Below are 17,520 nucleotides of genomic sequence, written 5' to 3' on the forward strand. Positions count from 1 at the left end.
CCACACTGACCCTCTGAAGAGCATCCCATTAGGACCCAACCCCTATCCTCTCACCCTGCATTCCCCAAAGCCAATCCACCGAACCTGCACATCTTTGGACTGTGGGAGGAAACCAAAGCATCCGGAATACCCCATGGAGAGGATGTGAAAAGTCTATGCAAATAAACACCCAAGGGAGGAATCAAAGCCAGGACCCTGACATTGTGAGGCAGTCGTGCTACCCACTGAGCCACCATGCCATCCCCAGGAGAATCTCAGCAGGTTTTCAGCCATTATGACTGTGCTTTCCCTTTCAGACAATTCACCTCAATCCTGCAAAACTTGTGCAAGAAGATGTTGGGCACCACTTCCCATCAACTGAATGCAGACTTTCCCAAAGTAGATTAGAAATCAAGTTGACGAAGGGCAAGTGACTGATACCCCAGATGGGACTCGAACCTACAATCCCTGGCTTAGAAGGCCAGAGCCATATCCATTAGGCCACTGGGGCCACATGGCAGGCTGAAATTCACAGCCTTTATGTACTGTACCTGACCTCTCATACTGTGTGTTTCTGAGTGTTATCCTCTCACTGATTGTTTTTTACCCCGACCATCTCATGCTAAATTGCTGGCTGCTTGAATAATCAATCTCACTTCCCATTTGTCCCCAAACGGACAAACGAGAAATTAACCAAGCTCCAATGTTGCACAACTCAAGTCTGAGGAACATGGAGCAGACGAGAAAATAGCAAAGGGCTCAATGTTATTTTGTGCAGCACCTTGAAGATATTTGCAGTTAGTGAGGAAGGAGTAAGTGGAGATGTTTCAAAACAGCTGCATTGAGGACAAATCACCAGAATCATAGCAGGCATTCAGCCCATTGTGGCTGTGCTGTCTCTTTCATACAATTCACCCCAAGATCTCCCAATTCCTGCAATTACCTTGTGCAAGTTTCTAATAATCATCGTTAAAAATCAGACAACACCAGGTTGTAGTCCAACAGGTTTATCTCAAAGTACTTGCTTTCGGAGCGCTGCTGCTTCGTCAGGTGGTTGTGGAGTATAAGATTGTAAGACACAGAATTTATGGCAAAAAGTTTACAGTGTGATGTCACTGAAATTATATGTTGAAAAAATCTGGATTGTGTGTGAAGTCTCTCATCTTTTAGAATGACCAGGTTGGTTCCAGTTCTTTCATGTGTAAATCACAAAACGTTTTTCATTGCCAAGTGAAATGGCAAGCTGTCCAATAAAAGCTAAATGCTGTGAATGCTGGAAATCTGAAAGAGAGAAAATGCTGGAGAAATCATGACTCAAAAACATGATTGAGTTTTCTGAAAAAGTCACAAAGAGGATTGATGAGGGCAGAGCGGTGGATGTGATCTATATGGACTTCAGTAAGGAGTTCGACAAGGTTCCCCATGGGAGGCTGATCAGCAAGGTTAGATCTCATGGAATACAGGGAGAACTAGCTATTTGGATACAGAACTGGCTCAAAGGTAGGAGACAGAGGATGGTGGTGGAGGGTTGTTTTTCAGACTGGAGCCCTGTGACCAATGGAGTGCCACAAGAATCAGTGCTGGGTCCACTACTTTCTGTCATTTATATATATGTTAGTATCATTATGAGGCATCATTAGTAAGTTTGCAGATGACACCAAAATTGGAGGTGTACTGGACAGCAAAGAAGGTTACCTCAGATTACAACGGGATCTTGATTAGAAGGGCCGATGAGCTGAGGAGTGATGGGTGGAGTTTAATTTAGATCAATGTGAGGTGCTGCATTTTGGGAAAGCAAATCTTAGCTGGGCTTATAGACTTAATGGGAATGTCCCAGGGAGTGTTGGTGAACAAAGAGACCTTAGAGTGTAGGTTCATAGCTCCTTGAAAGTAGAGTCACAGATCGATAGGATAGTGAAGAAGGCGTTTGGTATGCTTTCCTTGATTCTAAATCAGTTGTGTACAGTCTATGCAGAGAGATAAGAACCAACAAAACATTGGAATGTTGACATTTCTCAAACCTTCTGGATCGTTGTGAACAAAAAGGCATTTTGTACTTGGGCAGGAACCGATCACTGTTCATTGTCAAGCACCTAGAGGGTCTGAGAATTGAAAGAACGATGTGATAATTTGTTAGAAAGACCTGAGACTGTGTTGTTTCCCTGTTACACCTTGGCAGCAGCTGCCCGAAACTTTAGTGTATCCCTCAACATGTCATTTGAGATGTTGGAACATGCTGGGATGTAATACTCGAATGATGCCAAGACTTTACACTGGCAAATGGCTATGTGTGCTCTAGTAGCATATTGGGTAAACCACTGTCCTCCTAAGTGTCGGATTGTGGGTTTAATTTCCCTCTGGGCTGCTTACGTTTTAAGCTTGGTCTTTGTAGCTGACTCTTGTCCCATGCCAACTTCATCATGATCCAAATTGACTGCATTTTTCAAACTACTCTGTTCAAAATAACTGTGCCTGTGTTGAGATTATGGTGAATGATGTGTAATAGAAACTTGCACAAGGCAATTCCAGGATTTGTGAGATCTTGGGGAGAATTGTCTGAAAGAGACAGCGCAGCCACAATGGGCTGAATGCCCGCTAAGATTCTGTTGATTTAGAACATACTACATAGAACACAGAACAGCACAGCACCGAACAGTCCCTTCAGCCCACGAAGTTGTGCCGACCATTGATCCTCATGTATGCACCCTCAAATGTCTGTGACCATATGCATGTCCAGCAGTTTCTTAAATGTCCCCAATGACCTTACTTCCAGAACTGCTGCTGGCAACGCATTCCATGCTCTCAAAACTCTCTGTGTAAAGAACCCGGCTCTGACATCCCCTCTATACTTTCCTCCAACCAGCTTAAAATTATGACCCCTGGTGTTAGCCATTTCTGCCCTGGGAAATAGTCTCTGGCTATCGACTCTATCCATGCCTCTCATTATCTTGTATACCACAATTAGGTCCCCTCTCCTCCTCCTTTTCTCCAATGAGAAAAGTCTGAGCTCAGTCAACCTCTCTTCATAAGATAAGCCCTCCAGTCCAGGCAGCATCCTGGTAAACCTCCTCTGAACCCTCTCCAAAGCATCCACATCTTTCCTATAATAGGGCGACGAGAACTAGACGCAGTATTCCCAGTGTGGTCTAACCAAAGAAAGCATTTGTCCTCAATGCAACTTTTTGCAACATCTCCACCTACTTCCTCCCCACTAACTGCAAATATCTTGAAAGCGCTGCACAAAATAACATTGAGCCCTTTGCTATTTTCCTGTCTGCTCCATTTTCCTCAGATGTGAGTTGTGCAATGTTGGAGTTTGGTTGGTTTCTTGTCTGTCCGTTTGGGGACAAATGGGAGGTGAGATTGATTTATCAAGCAGCCAATTTTTTCGCATGAGTTGGAAGTTGTAAAAAACAATTAGTGAGAGTATAAAATTAAGAAACACACAATATGAGCCATCAGGGTGCAGTATTTAAAGGCTGCCAGTTTAACAGCAGATGCGTAGCCCCAGTGGCCGAATGGATAAAATGTTGGGCTCCTAACCCAGGGCTCGTGGGTTCAAATCCTATCCTGAGTGATGAACTTTCATAAGTTGCCTTCTTCGAACTTTACTTCTAATCTACATCATAAACATCCCCATGTCTGCATTCAGTTGATGGGAAGTGCTGTCCAACATGAACTTGCTCAAAGTTGTTGGGGATCTGCAGGATTGGGTCGAAATTGCCTGAAAGAGACAGCAGAGCCACAATGGGGAAAGAACTGCTGAGATTCTCCTGGGGCTTACACGGTGACTCACAGTGGCAGGGACCTGGCTTTGATTCCTCCCTTGGGTGTCTGTTTGTGTCGAGTTTGCACATTCTCTCCATGGGGTACTCGGAGTGCATTGTGTTCCTCCCACAGCCCAAAGATGTGCAGATTTGGTGGATTGGTTTCGGGGAATGCAGGGTGAGAGGATAGGGATTGGGCCTGGATGGGATGCTCTTCCGAGGCTGAGTGTGGTCTTGCTGGGGTGAATGGCTTGTCCCCCTCACTCTAGGGCTTTTATGAACAAGTTTGGAGCAGATGGTCAGAGCTCTGCTGCAGATCCCAGTCAAGGCTTTTCTAAGGGACTGGCATCCAGGTGTGTGTTCATATCCTTCTTTTCCCTGATCTTCCAGAATGTTCCATAGCTTTGGCCAAAGGGGTCATGAGCTGGGTTCACATCATCCAATGGGGTCACATTGTCAAGTGTTCGACAACGGATTTACTCAGACTGACACTTCCAGTCATCGAGTCATAGAGATGTACAGTACAGAAACACACCCTCGGTCCAACCCGTCCATGCCGAACAGATATCCCAACCCAATCTAGTCCCACCTGCCAGCACCCGGCCCATCTCCCTCCAAACTCTTCCTATTCATATACCCATCCAGATGCCTTTTAAACGATGTAATTGTACCAGCCTCCACCACTTCCTCTGGCAGCTCATTCCACACACACACACCACGCTCTGCCTGAAAAAGTTGCCCCTTAGGTCTTCTTTATATCTTTTCCCTCTCACCCTAAACCTAAGCCCTCTAGTTCTGGAGTCCCCCACCCCAGGGAAAAGACCTTGGCAGTTTACCCTATTCATGCTCCTCATGATTTTATAAACCTCTGTAAGGTCACCCCTCAGCCTCCGATGCTTGGATCCTATCCTTAGAGAAACTGGTATCAGCTTCCACCACTGTGACTGTGTGTTCAACCTCATCCGACCTCTTTTCCAGGTCTCCCAGCTGCTGTTCATGCTTCTGCAGCATGATAGAGATCAGGGCCAGCTTCACCTCTATCTGCTTCCCCAACATCTCGCGAGATTTCGCGAGCTCCTTCCCCAGGGCCTGGTCGGTAATCGAGTCCGAGGATCCTGCAGGCTGGGCCGGGGGCCTGGCCCCGGACACTGCTCCTCCCTTTTCCAACATCCCTGGACGATGAAAACGCAGGTAAGTTGATTTTTCACAATGTCCTGGGACTCCACAACCTTTTCAGAGTCCCAGGATATCGCGATGGTCCGGATTGGGTGGGATAGAAATTCTTCCCCCTTGTAATTTGGTGCGAAGCTCTGCAACATGATCGTCTGAGAACACCGCCATCTTGGATCCCCAGAGTGCAGTGAGAGAATAAAACTCAGAAAAACACACAATGAGAGGTCATGGTGCAGTATTTAAAGGCTGCTATTTTTGCTTGAACTGTGCAGCCCCAGTGGCCTAATGGATAAGGTATTGGCCTCCTGAACCAGGGGTTGTGGGTTCAAGTCCTATCTGGGGTGTTGGACTTTTCCTTGTGTGTCCTTGCTCTTTAATCCACTTTGCAAACATCCCCATGTCTACATTCAGTTGATGGGATGTGGTGTCCCATTTGACCATACACAAGTCTTTTGGGGACTGCAGGATTAAGGCTGAATTCCCTGAAAGAGACAGGACAGTCACAATGGCTGAAAACCTGCTGAGATTCTCCTGGGGATGGCATGGTGGCTCAGTGGGTAGCACTGCTGCCTCACAGCGTCAGGGACCTGGATTTGATTCCTCCCTTGGGTGTCTGTTTGTGTCGAGTTTGCACATTCTCTCTATGGGGTACTCCGGGTGCTTTGGTTTCCTCCCACAGCCCAAAGATGTGCAGGTTTGGTGGATTGGCTTTGGGGAATGCAGGGTGAGAGGATAGGGGTTGGGCCTGGATGGGATGCTCTTCAGAGGGTCAGTGTGGACGTGATGGGCTGAATGGCCTCCTCCCACCCCACTCTGCTTTGTCTGTAGATTGGTAGCTCTATCTGTTGGAGCCCCAGTAACCTTATGGGAAAGGCACTAACTTCCTAAACCAGAGATTGTTGGCTCAAATCTTGACCGCAGTCTCACCACGGTCTGCAAATCACAATTCGCTTAACCAGAGTCAAGAATTAAAGAGAAACCAAGAACATCTCAGTGATTTTACCATGAAGGTTGGTCACAGCAAAGGATCAACAGCGAGACCGCAAAAACACATTTCATATCTCTCAGTGCTGTAACTTTCTGCCGTCTTTCTCCATTGAAATAATATCCAGCTGCTTTATTCTTCCTTCCAAAGTGTATGACCTCACACATTCCCACATTGTCTTTCATTTGCTGCGTTTTTGGCCACTCCCTTAACCCATCCATCTCCCTCTGTAAACTCTGTCAGTCAGCCTCAGCAGTTGCCTTCCCAAAAATGTTTGTCCAATCTGTGGATGTGACACTCCAAGTTCTCCAACGATGGCCTAACTACCTCACATCTTCATCATAGCCTCCTTGCAATTGTATTCAATACCTTGACTAAGAAAGGTAAGGACCCAAATGCATAGCCACAGCCCCATCAGTTCCAACCTTGAACCCCCAGATTTCAATCATTTCCATTGACATATTGGACCTTATCATAAATACCAAACATGCAGGTAATCTGGGGTTCAGCTGGTAATGTTGACAGAATATAGCTTAGACTGACACCAACACAACCAAAACAGAAGTTGCTTTGTCCATAGATTGGTAGCTCTATCTGTTGGAGCCCCAGTGATCTCATGGGGAAGGCACTAACTTCCTAAACCAGAGATTGTGGGCTCAAATCTTATTTGGGGTTTTGATTTTGTTGAAATCTTCACTGTGCAGCTGATCTCAATCCTGTGTGGTCACGTGACCATGGCAACAAAATCAGGCATTCTCAATTGATCCTCAGCTGGAGAAATTTGACCTGACAGATAATTGGCCAAACTAAATTGAACAGCAGCTATCAGCTCCAGAGAACAGTGCAGCTTGGATCAAAGAGCGACAAAGATTCAAGAAGAACCAGTTCCAACCAGACTGAGGGTTGTATATTGGAGAAGTGTCAGCCTGAGACAATCCACTTGAAAGCTCCTGGCATGACAACAATGAAGGGTATTGTTGTGACCCCATTGGATGATGTGAACCCAGCTCATGACCGTATTGGCCAAAGCCACAGAAGATTCTAGAAGATCTGGGAAAAGTAGGGTAGGAACACACACCTGGATGCCAATCCCTTCGCGAAGCCTTGACTGGGCCTTGCAGTGGAGCTCTGACCATCTGCTCCAAACTTGTTCAGAGAAGCCCTAGAGTGGGGTGGGAGGAGGCCATTCAGTCCATCATATCCCCACTGACCCTCTGAAGAGCATCCCATCCAGGCCCAACCCCTATCCTCTCACCCTGCATTCCCCAAAGCCAATCCACCGAACCTGCACATCTTTGGGCTGTGTGAGGAAACCAAAGCACCTGGAGGACCCCATGGAGAGAATGTGCAAACTTGACACAAACAGTCACCCAAGGGTGGAATCAAAGCCAGGTCCCTGACACTGTGAGGCAGCAGTGCTACCCACTGAGCCACCATGCCATCCCCAGGAGAATCTCAGCAGGTTTTCAGCCATTGTGACTGTGCTGTCTCTTTCAGACGATTCACCCCCCATCCTGCAGATCCCTGAAAATCTTGAGCAAGAACATGTTGGGCACCACTTCCCATCAGCTGAAAGCAGACAAGGGGGATTTCTCCAAAGTCAATTAGAAATAACGTTGACAGTGAACAAGCCATAAATAATCAGACACCCCTGATGGGACTTAAACCCAAAATCGACATTTCGGCCAAAAGCCCTTGATCAGGAATAATGGCAGTGAGCCTGAATAGTGGAGAGATAAGCTAGAGGAGGTTTTAGCTTATCTCTCTAGCTTATCATCGAGCTTATCTCTCCATGCTTCAGGCTCACTGCCTTTATTCCTGATGAAGGGCTTTTGCCCGAAACGTCGATTTCGCTGCTCGTTGGATGCTGCCTGAACTGCTGTGCTCTTCCAGCACCACTAATCCAGTATTTGGTTTTCAGCATCTGCAGTCATTGTTTTTACCTTAAACCCAAAATCCCTGGGTTAGGAAGCCAGTGCCTTATCCAGTAGGCCACTGGAGCTACGCCCATGAAGGTCAAATGGCAACCTTTAAATACTGAACCCTGCCCTGTCATATTGTTTTTTTCTGAGTTTTCTACTCTTATTGATTGTTTTTTACCCCTTCCATTTCATGCTAAATTGTCGGCTGCTTGATAAATTGATCTCGCCTCCCATTTGGCCCCAGACGGACATTTGAGAAATCACAGCCGGTCAGACAGCGTCCGAGGAGCAGGAGAGTCGACATTTTGAGCATAGGCCTGAAGAGCTTATACTCGAAACATTGACTCCCCCGCTCCTCGGATGCCGCCTGACCAGCTGTACTTTTCCAGCACCACACAGTTTGACTCTGATCTCTCACATCTGCAGTGCTCACTTTCTCCCAGTCGAGAAATCAACTCAACTCCAACTTTGCAGACCCACAGTTTGAGGCAACTGGAGCAGACAGGAGAAGGGCTCAATGTTATTGTGTGCAGCACTTTCAAGATATTTGCAGTAAGTGGGGAAGGAGGAAGTGGAGATGTTGCAAAAAGCTGCATTGAGGACAAATCAACAGAATCTTAGTGGGCATTCAGCCCATTGTGGCTGTACTGTCTCTTTCAGACAATTCACCCCAAGATCTCCCAAATCCCGGAATTACCTTGTGCAAGTTTCTCTGTCACATCATTTGCCATAATCTCAACGGAGGCACAGTGATTTTTAACAGAGTACTGTCGATGAAAAATTCAGAATTAGTGGTGCTGGAAGAGCACAGTAGTTCAGGCAGCATCCAAGGAGCTTCGAAATCGATGTTTCGGGCAAAAGCCCCTCATCAGGAATAAAGGCAGTGAGCCTGAAGCGTGGAGAGATAAGCTAGAGGAGGGTGGGAGTGGGGAGAGAGGAGCATAGAGTACAATGGGTGAGTGGGTGAGGGGATAAAGGTGATAGGTCAGGGAGGAGAGGGTGGAGTGGATAGGTGGAAAAGGAGATAGGCAGGTAGGACAAGTCCGGACAAGTCATGGGGACAGTGCTGAGCTGGAAGTTTGGAACTAGGGTGAGGTGGGAGAAGGGGAAATGAGGAAACTGTTGAAGTCCACATTGATGTCCTGGAGTTGAAGTGTTCCGAGGCGGAAGATGAGGCGTTCTTCCTCCAGGCGTCTGGTGGTGAGGGAGCGGCGGTGAAGGAGGCCCATGACCTCCATGTCCTCGGCAGAGTGGGAGTTGAAATGATTCCAATGGCCCAACATGGATTGTTCCAGTTAATATCCTTTCTCAGATGGATAGAGCTGGAGAGAGAGTAAAGATTGTGGGAATTTGGGAAATGCTGACAATGTGTTTTAATATTTTGTTAATAAAATCAAGTTGAACCGCAAACCAAATTATGACCCCCTTTGTCTGCATCACCAACAAGAATACTGAAGGAAAGTTGACTTTAATTACATTGTGTTACTAATGTTCATCTGGTTGATCAGTGGAAATTAAAAGCCATGTCACACAGAGTCAATCTTTTGCTTAGTAGAAGTTCAGCAGAGAGAAACAGACTTACTTTGTGATATAATAGGTAATTCCTGTCCCATTGATCTCTTAACTGCAGGGAACTTTCAGATACGTGGTATCTTTAGAGCAATTAAATATCCTCCCAAGATAGATGCTTTCACTCTCAACTGAAGATGTTATAACTTCAATGGCTAAGAGTATTAACCAATAAATCAATGCCAAGCCAGTTGAAGTATTACACTTGACACATCATCATCGCTGTAATTGCAGAATGCAGCATAACCTATTCCGTCTTCTAACCGACTGACAGCCTACTTTTCAGAAGTCTCCTTACACGACTATGAAAACAAATTAAAAGAAACCAATTAAATCAAATAAGCACAAATTAAAATGTCCAAGTCATTTAAAAAGGCTCTGAAACAAAAGTCAAAATCTCCCAAGAAAGCTTGCACTTACAGAGTCACAGAGTTGTACAGATCCTTCGCTCCAACTCGTCCATGCCAACCAGATATCCGAAAGTTATCTCATCCCACAAACCAGCATTTGGTCCATATCCCTCTGAAACCTTCTTATTCATGTCCCCATCCAGCTGCTTTTTAAATGATACAGAGTCTTAGAGTTATACAGCACGGAAACAGACCCTTTGGTCCAACTCGTCTATGCTGACCTGATATCCTGAATTAATCTAGTCCGACTTGCCAGCATTTGGCCCATATCCCTCTGAACCCACCCTGTTCATATACCCCCATCCAGATGCCTTTTAAATGTTTTGGAGGAGCCGGTGTTAGACTGGGGTGGACAAAGTTAAAAATCACACAACACCAGGCTATAGCCCAGTGGGTTATTATTCTTCTCACTGTAAACCTATGCCCTCTGTTTTTGTCCTCCCCCACCCTGGGGAAAAGACTGAAGCTATTCACCCTATCCATGTCCCTCATGATTTTATAAACCTCTATAAGGCCACCCTTCAGCCTCCAACACTCCAGAGAAAATAGCCTCAGTCTATTCATCCTCCCCCGACAGCACAAACCCTGTAACCGTTGCAACGCCCTTGTAAATCTTTTCTGAATGCTTGCAAGTTTTCCAACATCTTTCTACAGCAGGGAAACCAGAATTGAACGCAGTATTCCAAAAGGTGGCCTAACCAATATCCTGTACAGCCACAACCCAACATCCCAATTGCTATACTCAATGCACTGACTCATAAAGGCAAGTGGATCAAATGCCTTCTTCACTATGCTATCTACCTGCAACTCATTCTCTTCCTAATCTGTGTGTATGTGAGTTACAATAATCTTTTTGCATTCTGAAATGAATAGATTCACTCTTTTGTTAATTCAACATATCCAGGTTTAATTGGCTAATTTTAAACATCAATTCAATTGGTTTGGGAGGAAGACATCCACAAGAAAGGGTCTCTTTTCAAATTAACCTGTTAGTGACCAACCAAGGATCCAGGTAAATGAAGAAAGGAAAACATTTCATCCCTGCTCACCTGGGAGCTCAACAATTTGTGGTATCTGTCTGGAACTGCAATAACGTGGGGAACAATTCTCACACCAGCCTCTCTTTGTAAGTGCTCCATGTATTTATGAAACAATGCCCTTCACCAGCACATCTCAGTGATATATTTAACATTCCATTTACATTAATCACTCCAAGGGCATGATCTACATTAAGAATATAAACAGTAAGTGTTGAAACACTCAGGTTTGGAATCATCTGCTGAAAAAAACAAAATGAATATTGCAAATTGATAATTGTGTTTCTCTCCACAGATGCTACCTGACCTGCATTTCAATATTTCCTGATTTTATTGCAGATTTCCAGCATTTGTGATATTTAACTTTTGTATAATTTTTTTACGTAAGGAGAATGGAGACTTGAAAACATTGAATGGGACTTTTGCACATTAACCTCTTGGGAATTGTCTGCTATTGAATGATTTGATTCAGACTTTAGACAAGGTGCAATCATGACAAAGTCTGTGGGATTGTACTTATTATATATGAAGGAACAGCTCATCAAATAAGGCAATCCTCTGAAACATATGAATTCTCACCTCAAGTTTGGGGAGAAAGGTATAAAAGATAAGTATTAGATGGGGTGAGATCAGATCAACTTCAGAAAAACTTTGATCTGAAAACTCCAATTCTACTGTGAAAGTGAAATATTGTGAAGTGTATGGTTAATTGTCCATGATATTTGTTCCTCCTTATTTAATTTCTATAAGTATCTGTAGAGTAATTTATAAACATATATTTAAGAACCAGTGTGATGCATTATTTTGGTAATTTTCTAATTTGCCATTACTTTCTCTTCACCTTATTCAAGGAGAGTGTTTATTACAGTGAGTGATACCACACAGTATTTCAATTGCACTGAATTGGTTTTGAAAGATAACTCAATAAATGCAGGTTGATGCTGTCGATGGTTCCTGTCGATATATTTCGTTGACCTGTTCAGACGTGTTATGATGTTAAGTCTTAGGCAGAAAGAGGAAGAAGGTATAAGTAAGGTTCAAGAAACTGAAGACAGACAGAGCCCTGGAGATAACAGGAATGAACTCAAACTAGGAAATAGAGAATTTGAAGGGACCATGCAATGTTTATGGAAAACAGGATTAAGGAACCTTCAAGGCATTTTACAGAGGGATAACAAGCAACAGGTCACCAGGGAAAGGGTATGTCTTCTCAGAGCAAAGGAGAGAATTTACACATGGAGCCGGAGGAAGTGGGTGAGGTTCTTAATGAATAAACTGCATTGGGATTTCCAAAGGATTCTGGGTAGTCCAAGATGGAGGACGGGAAAAAGTTGAGACTGTAAGAGCTGCCCCTTTTTTGAGGCATTTTGGGTGTTGGGGGTGATTTCCTCAAATTCCAGGAACAGCAATTACTGTTTTATTATGCAACTTTGGAGAAAAAAACCCTCAAAACAACTGCACTTTTAAAAGGAAGAAAAGCAGACAAAGAAAGTGAGTACATGGTCAGGAGGGCGGGAGGGAAGAAACCTACACTGCTCACTGATATGGATAGGAAGGGCCGAGAGGGACATGGTCCCAGTGTGGGCGAATGGGACGGGATTAGATTAGGATATGTGGGCGGCATGGACGGGATGGAGCGAAGGGTCTGTTTCCATGTTGTACATCTCTATGACTCAATGACATGGTGGATGGTGAGTCTTGTATATTGATATTCTAGAGCATGTCAATATTAAAAAGGAGGTGTTGGGTGTTTTGAAAAGCATTAAGGTAGAGAAGTCCCCAAGACCTGATGGAACCTATCATAGAATCCTGAGAGAGGCAGTTGTCGAAATTGCTACGGATTTGTACAAAATATTTGTATCCTTTATAGTCACAGGAGAATTCCCAGAGGACTGGAGAATACCCAATGTTGTTTCTTTGAGCAACAAGAATAATTCAGGAAATTAAAGGCCAGATTGGCTTCCTGCAACTTCCTGTTATTCATTGCTTGGACATCACTGTCTATGCCTTGATGGTATCCTTTGGAAGTCACTCTGTAAAGATCTCCACCCCTCTAACTTGGGGTCTCAGGATCTCAAGGTGTTCCTCTCTTTGGCCAAGGTTGTGGTCCATGTGTAATGGTTTCCTGAATGTGATTCCTGTGAAGTGCCTTGTGCCATGAAAAGGGATCACTCCATGCAGGCTGTAGTTGGGTTGAAGTGTTATGGAGAGCAGGCAGGAAAGTGGAGTTGAGGCCGAGATGAGATCAGCCATGATCGTGTGGGATGACAAAGCAGGCTCGAGGAGCTGAATTGCCGAATTTTTAAGATCTTCGGATCACAACCAAAGACAGAGCTATCAATTGCCGTGAGTGGCTAACATGGTATCTCACCTCAGATGCATCATGAAGAGGGTGTCCATGTTCAAAGCAAGGGGTTGTGAGTTCATATCCCATTTGGGCTGTTATGTTTATAAACATGAACTCTGATCAGCACCCTGTGTCTGTTTGATCTCAATTCCAGTTAATAAGGGGAGATGGTGGTGCAGTGCTAGACCTGGAGTAGGAATCCAGAACACCAAGTTCATGGTGTGGGGGAGATGGACTGTAATCCCACCATACAAGGTGGTGAAATCTCAGCTCAGGAGGAGCTTTGTCTGATGGGAACCATATATTGCTATTGAGGTTTGTTAGGAAGCTAACTGGTTCCATATTCTCCTTTCAGGAAGAAAACCTGGTGAGACTACAGACCCACAGCAATGTGGTTGACTCACCCTCTGGGCAATAAACGCTGGCCTCGTCAGAAACATATCGCATTCCTTCCCTGTAGCTCGGTCACAATCCTGGAACACCCTCCATTGATTCATTGTAGGTTTACCTCAACAAATGGTCAAAAATCACACCACACCAGGTTATAGTCCAACAGGTGTATTTGAAAACATGAGCTTTCGGAGCATTGCTCCTTCATCAGGTGTAATGAGAGAGGAGGCATCAGACACAGAATGTATAAGTAAAATATCAAAGGGTCATACAAGTGATGTGAATGTATTGAACAAATCCAAAATGGCCGACTCCCTCCTGTTAAATCTTCAATCAGTTCGAAAGGAGATACAGGCAGCACATGGATTGCAGTGGTTCAAAAAGATAGCTTCCCATCACCTTTCAGGGGAAACTAGGGAGAGGCAATAAATGTTGATCTAGCCAGCAATGTTCACGCACTGGAAATGAATAAAAACAATCCCACAATGGAATAAACCGCCAGGGGAAAAGTCATTGTGTAATGACTTGAAAACATCAAGCCCCAACTTTGGATGGTTTCTATTGTTATGTTTTACATTATCATCCAAAACGCACCAGTCATTGACATAAAGGTTATGATTTGGAGGAGCCGGTGTTAGACTGGGGCGGACAACGTTCCAAATCACACAGCACCAGGTTATAGTCCAACAGGTTTATTGGGAAACACTAGCTTTCGAAGAGCTGCTTCTTCATCAGGTGGTTGTGGAGCAGGATCGTAAAACAATGAAGTTTTAGCAACAGGATTGCAGTGTCATGGCATGTAATATTAAATAAATTGAGCTGAAGTCTTTCATCTTTTAGAATGATCATGTTAGTTTCAGTTCCTTGTTATGTACATCCCAGACTTTTGTTAAAGTTACATTCTCAAGAGAGTTTTAACAATCGGTGCCATCTCAGCACAGATAATGTATTGAAGTTGTGAGGTTAAAATCTGTCTGTGTCCCAATGTTCGGTCAGACTGATTCTATTTCTAAAGTGGCATTTACAGAATCTGACATGGTTTTATGCAGTTTTTGAGCAAAACAAAACATAATTCTGAACGTACAAATTCCCCCCACAAATGTAGATGTGTGTTTGTGTACAGGGGAGACTGAGTGAGTGTGTGCATTTGGGTGTGCGTGGGAGGGGGCAATGGTGTGAGTGTCTGTGAGAGTGTGTGTATGTGTATGTGTTTGAGTGTAATGGGGTATACATCTGTGAGAAGGTGTGTGTGTGGGTGTGAGTGTGGGAGTGTGTATGTGTATTGTGTGACAGGATGAGTGTGTGTGTGTGTATGTGTGTGTATAGTGCAGTGGGGTCAGCTGTAGTGTGACATGAACCCAAGGTCCCAGTTGAGGCCATCCCCATGGGTACCAAACGTGGTTATCAGCCTCTGCTCGGCGACTTTTCGTTGTAGCCTGTCCCAAAGCCCACCTTGGAGGATGGTTACCTGAAGGATCAAGGTTGAAAGTCCCTGATCGTTGAAGTGATCTCCGACTGGGAGGGAACACCTCTGTTTGGTGATTGTTACGCGGTGCCCATTCATCTGTTGCCGTAGCCTCTGCTCGTTCTCGCCAATGTACCATGCATTGGGCATCGTTCCCTGCAGCGTATGAGATAGACAACATTGGCCGAGTCACGTGAGTACCTGCCGCGTACATGGTGGGAGATGTCCCCATGTGTAATGGCGGTATCCATGGCGACACTCTGACACGTTTTACAGTGTCTGCTGTGACCGGGTTGTTTGGTGTTGTCCTGAAGGCCGGGCAGTTTGCTGTGAACAATGGTCTGTTTAAGGTTTGGTGGCTGTTTAAAGGTGAGAAGTGGAGGGGTAGGGAAGGTCTTGGTGAGGTGCTCATCCTCATCGATAATGTGTTGCAGGCTGTGGAGAATGTGACGTAGTTTCTCAGCTCCTGGTAAGTACTGGACAATGAAGGGTACCCTGTTGGTTGCAGCTCGTGTCTGTCTCCTGAGGAGGTCATTGCAGTTTCTCCCTGGGGCATGACAGAACTGGCGATTGATGAGTTAAGCTTCGTATCACATTCTTATCAGGGCATCCTTGTGTACTTCCAAGTGTCCCTCACATTCCCCCCTCACCTGAACAGATCCTGTGTAAGTGTACGGCTTGTACAGAGGGGACGGCTGTTTTAATATGTTGAGGGTGGGTTTGTGGTTGAGTGAGGTGCTGTGGTGTCCATCCTTGATGGAGATGCATGTGTCCAAGAATGAGACAGATGCTAAACAGTAGTCCATGGTGAGTTTGATGGTGGGATGAAACTCGTGAAATGTTGGTGAACATAAATGTTGGGAAAGTGCAGCATTGTTCTGACATGAACACAACCAAGGTTGTGGGGATCAATTCTCCTGACATGGCCCCAGAAGCACGTGTTGTCCCAGTGACCTAACAGCTCCATCTCTGATCTTCTAAGCTACTGCCTGTGGTTTACATCCCTTCTGGGGATACTTTCAATTTAAACATTCTCTCCAATTAAAACCCTCTCACTGCATTATCTCCATTCAAATTAAGTTAATCTCTGACCTAATGTCTTTTAAAATCTGCATGGCTGCTTTGAGATCATCGAACTGTACAAACATTGAGCTTGCTTGACCTCCATACTGTCCTGTTGGTATTTAACAGGAAAAAATGCAGGTGAAATAAAGTTATTCTACCTCAATAATTTATATTTGCATTCAATGAGTTGGACCAAGATTACAGTGACCCTAAAGGTGGAAGATTCATTGAAAATATTTTGTTTGCAAGTCATGATAGACACAGTGAAAAGTTTTGTCTTGTGAGCAATACAGGCAGCTCACAGAGTTCAGTCACATAGATAAGTAAATAATGGGGAAACAGCAGCAGGAACAAAAACACAGGTACAGGCGAGTATTAAGAGTCTGTGAGACCGTTCAGTATTCTAACAACAGTAGGGTAGAAACTGTTTCAAAACCGGTTGGTGTGTGTGTTCAGGCTTCTGTACATTCTCCCCAATGGTAGAGGTTGTAGAAAAACATTGCCAGAGTGGGATGGATCTTTGAGAATGCTGGGGACCTTTCCTTGACATCGGGCCTGGTAGATGGATTCTATAGATGGGAGGTTGGCCTTTGTGATTGTCTTGTCCGAGTTCACCACTCTCTGTAACCGTCTCCAATCTTGAATGGTACAGTTGCCATACCAGGTAGTGATACATCCAGACAGAATGCTGTCGATGGTGCTCCTATAAACGTTGGCAGGGGTATTGGCTGTCAGTAATATCCGATGTTCTGGAGGGATCAGTGTTGAAGGGTTGGTTTGTTGATGAGAGTGTGATGAGAGCTGGCTTCCAAAAGCAACCTCTCCAACCACACTCTCAGGAATCTCGTCCCCATCCAGAAACAGCAGCCACTTGATGACCACCTTCAAAATTCAATCCTGCAGATCCCCGAAAATCTTGTGCAAGATCATGTTGGATACCACTGACCATCAACTGAATGTCGAGATGGGGATTTTTCCAAAATAGATTAGAAATAAAGGATAAGCCACAGAGACACCCCAGATGGGACTTGAACCCACAATCCCTGGCTTAGGAGGCCAGTACCTTATCCATTAGGCCACTGGGGCCACATATGTGGCATTGCAATGGCAGCCTTTAAATACTGCACCCTGCCCTCTCATCGTGTGTGTTTCTGTGTGTTGTACTCTCACTAATTGGTTCTTACCCCTTCCATCTCATGCCACATTGTTGGCTGCTTGATAAATTGATCCCACCTCCCATTTCTTCCCAAACGGACAGATAAGAAATCAACCAAACTCCAACTTTGCACAACTCAAGTCTGAGGAAAATGGAGCAGACAGGAAAATAGCAAAGGGCTCAATGTTATTTTGTGCAGCACCTTGAAGATATTTGCAGTTCCTGGGGAAGGTGAAAGTGGAGATGTTGCAAACA

General features: G+C 44.8%; 2 non-coding genes across 2 annotated transcripts; both read right to left on the reverse strand.

Moving 5' to 3' along the window:
• Nucleotides 1–417: 417 nt before the first annotated feature.
• On the reverse strand, nucleotides 418–490 carry trnar-ucu (transfer RNA arginine (anticodon UCU)). Its single transcript has one exon. It is a non-coding gene; the product is annotated as a tRNA-Arg (tRNA).
• A 16,632-nt stretch (nucleotides 491–17,122) lies between these two features.
• On the reverse strand, nucleotides 17,123–17,195 carry trnar-ccu (transfer RNA arginine (anticodon CCU)). The gene has a single exon. It is a non-coding gene; the product is annotated as a tRNA-Arg (tRNA).
• Nucleotides 17,196–17,520: the final 325 nt, after the last annotated feature.

This window comes from Chiloscyllium punctatum, chromosome 18, assembly GCF_047496795.1.
Source record: "Chiloscyllium punctatum isolate Juve2018m chromosome 18, sChiPun1.3, whole genome shotgun sequence".
Classification (NCBI taxonomy): Eukaryota; Metazoa; Chordata; class Chondrichthyes; order Orectolobiformes; family Hemiscylliidae; genus Chiloscyllium; species Chiloscyllium punctatum.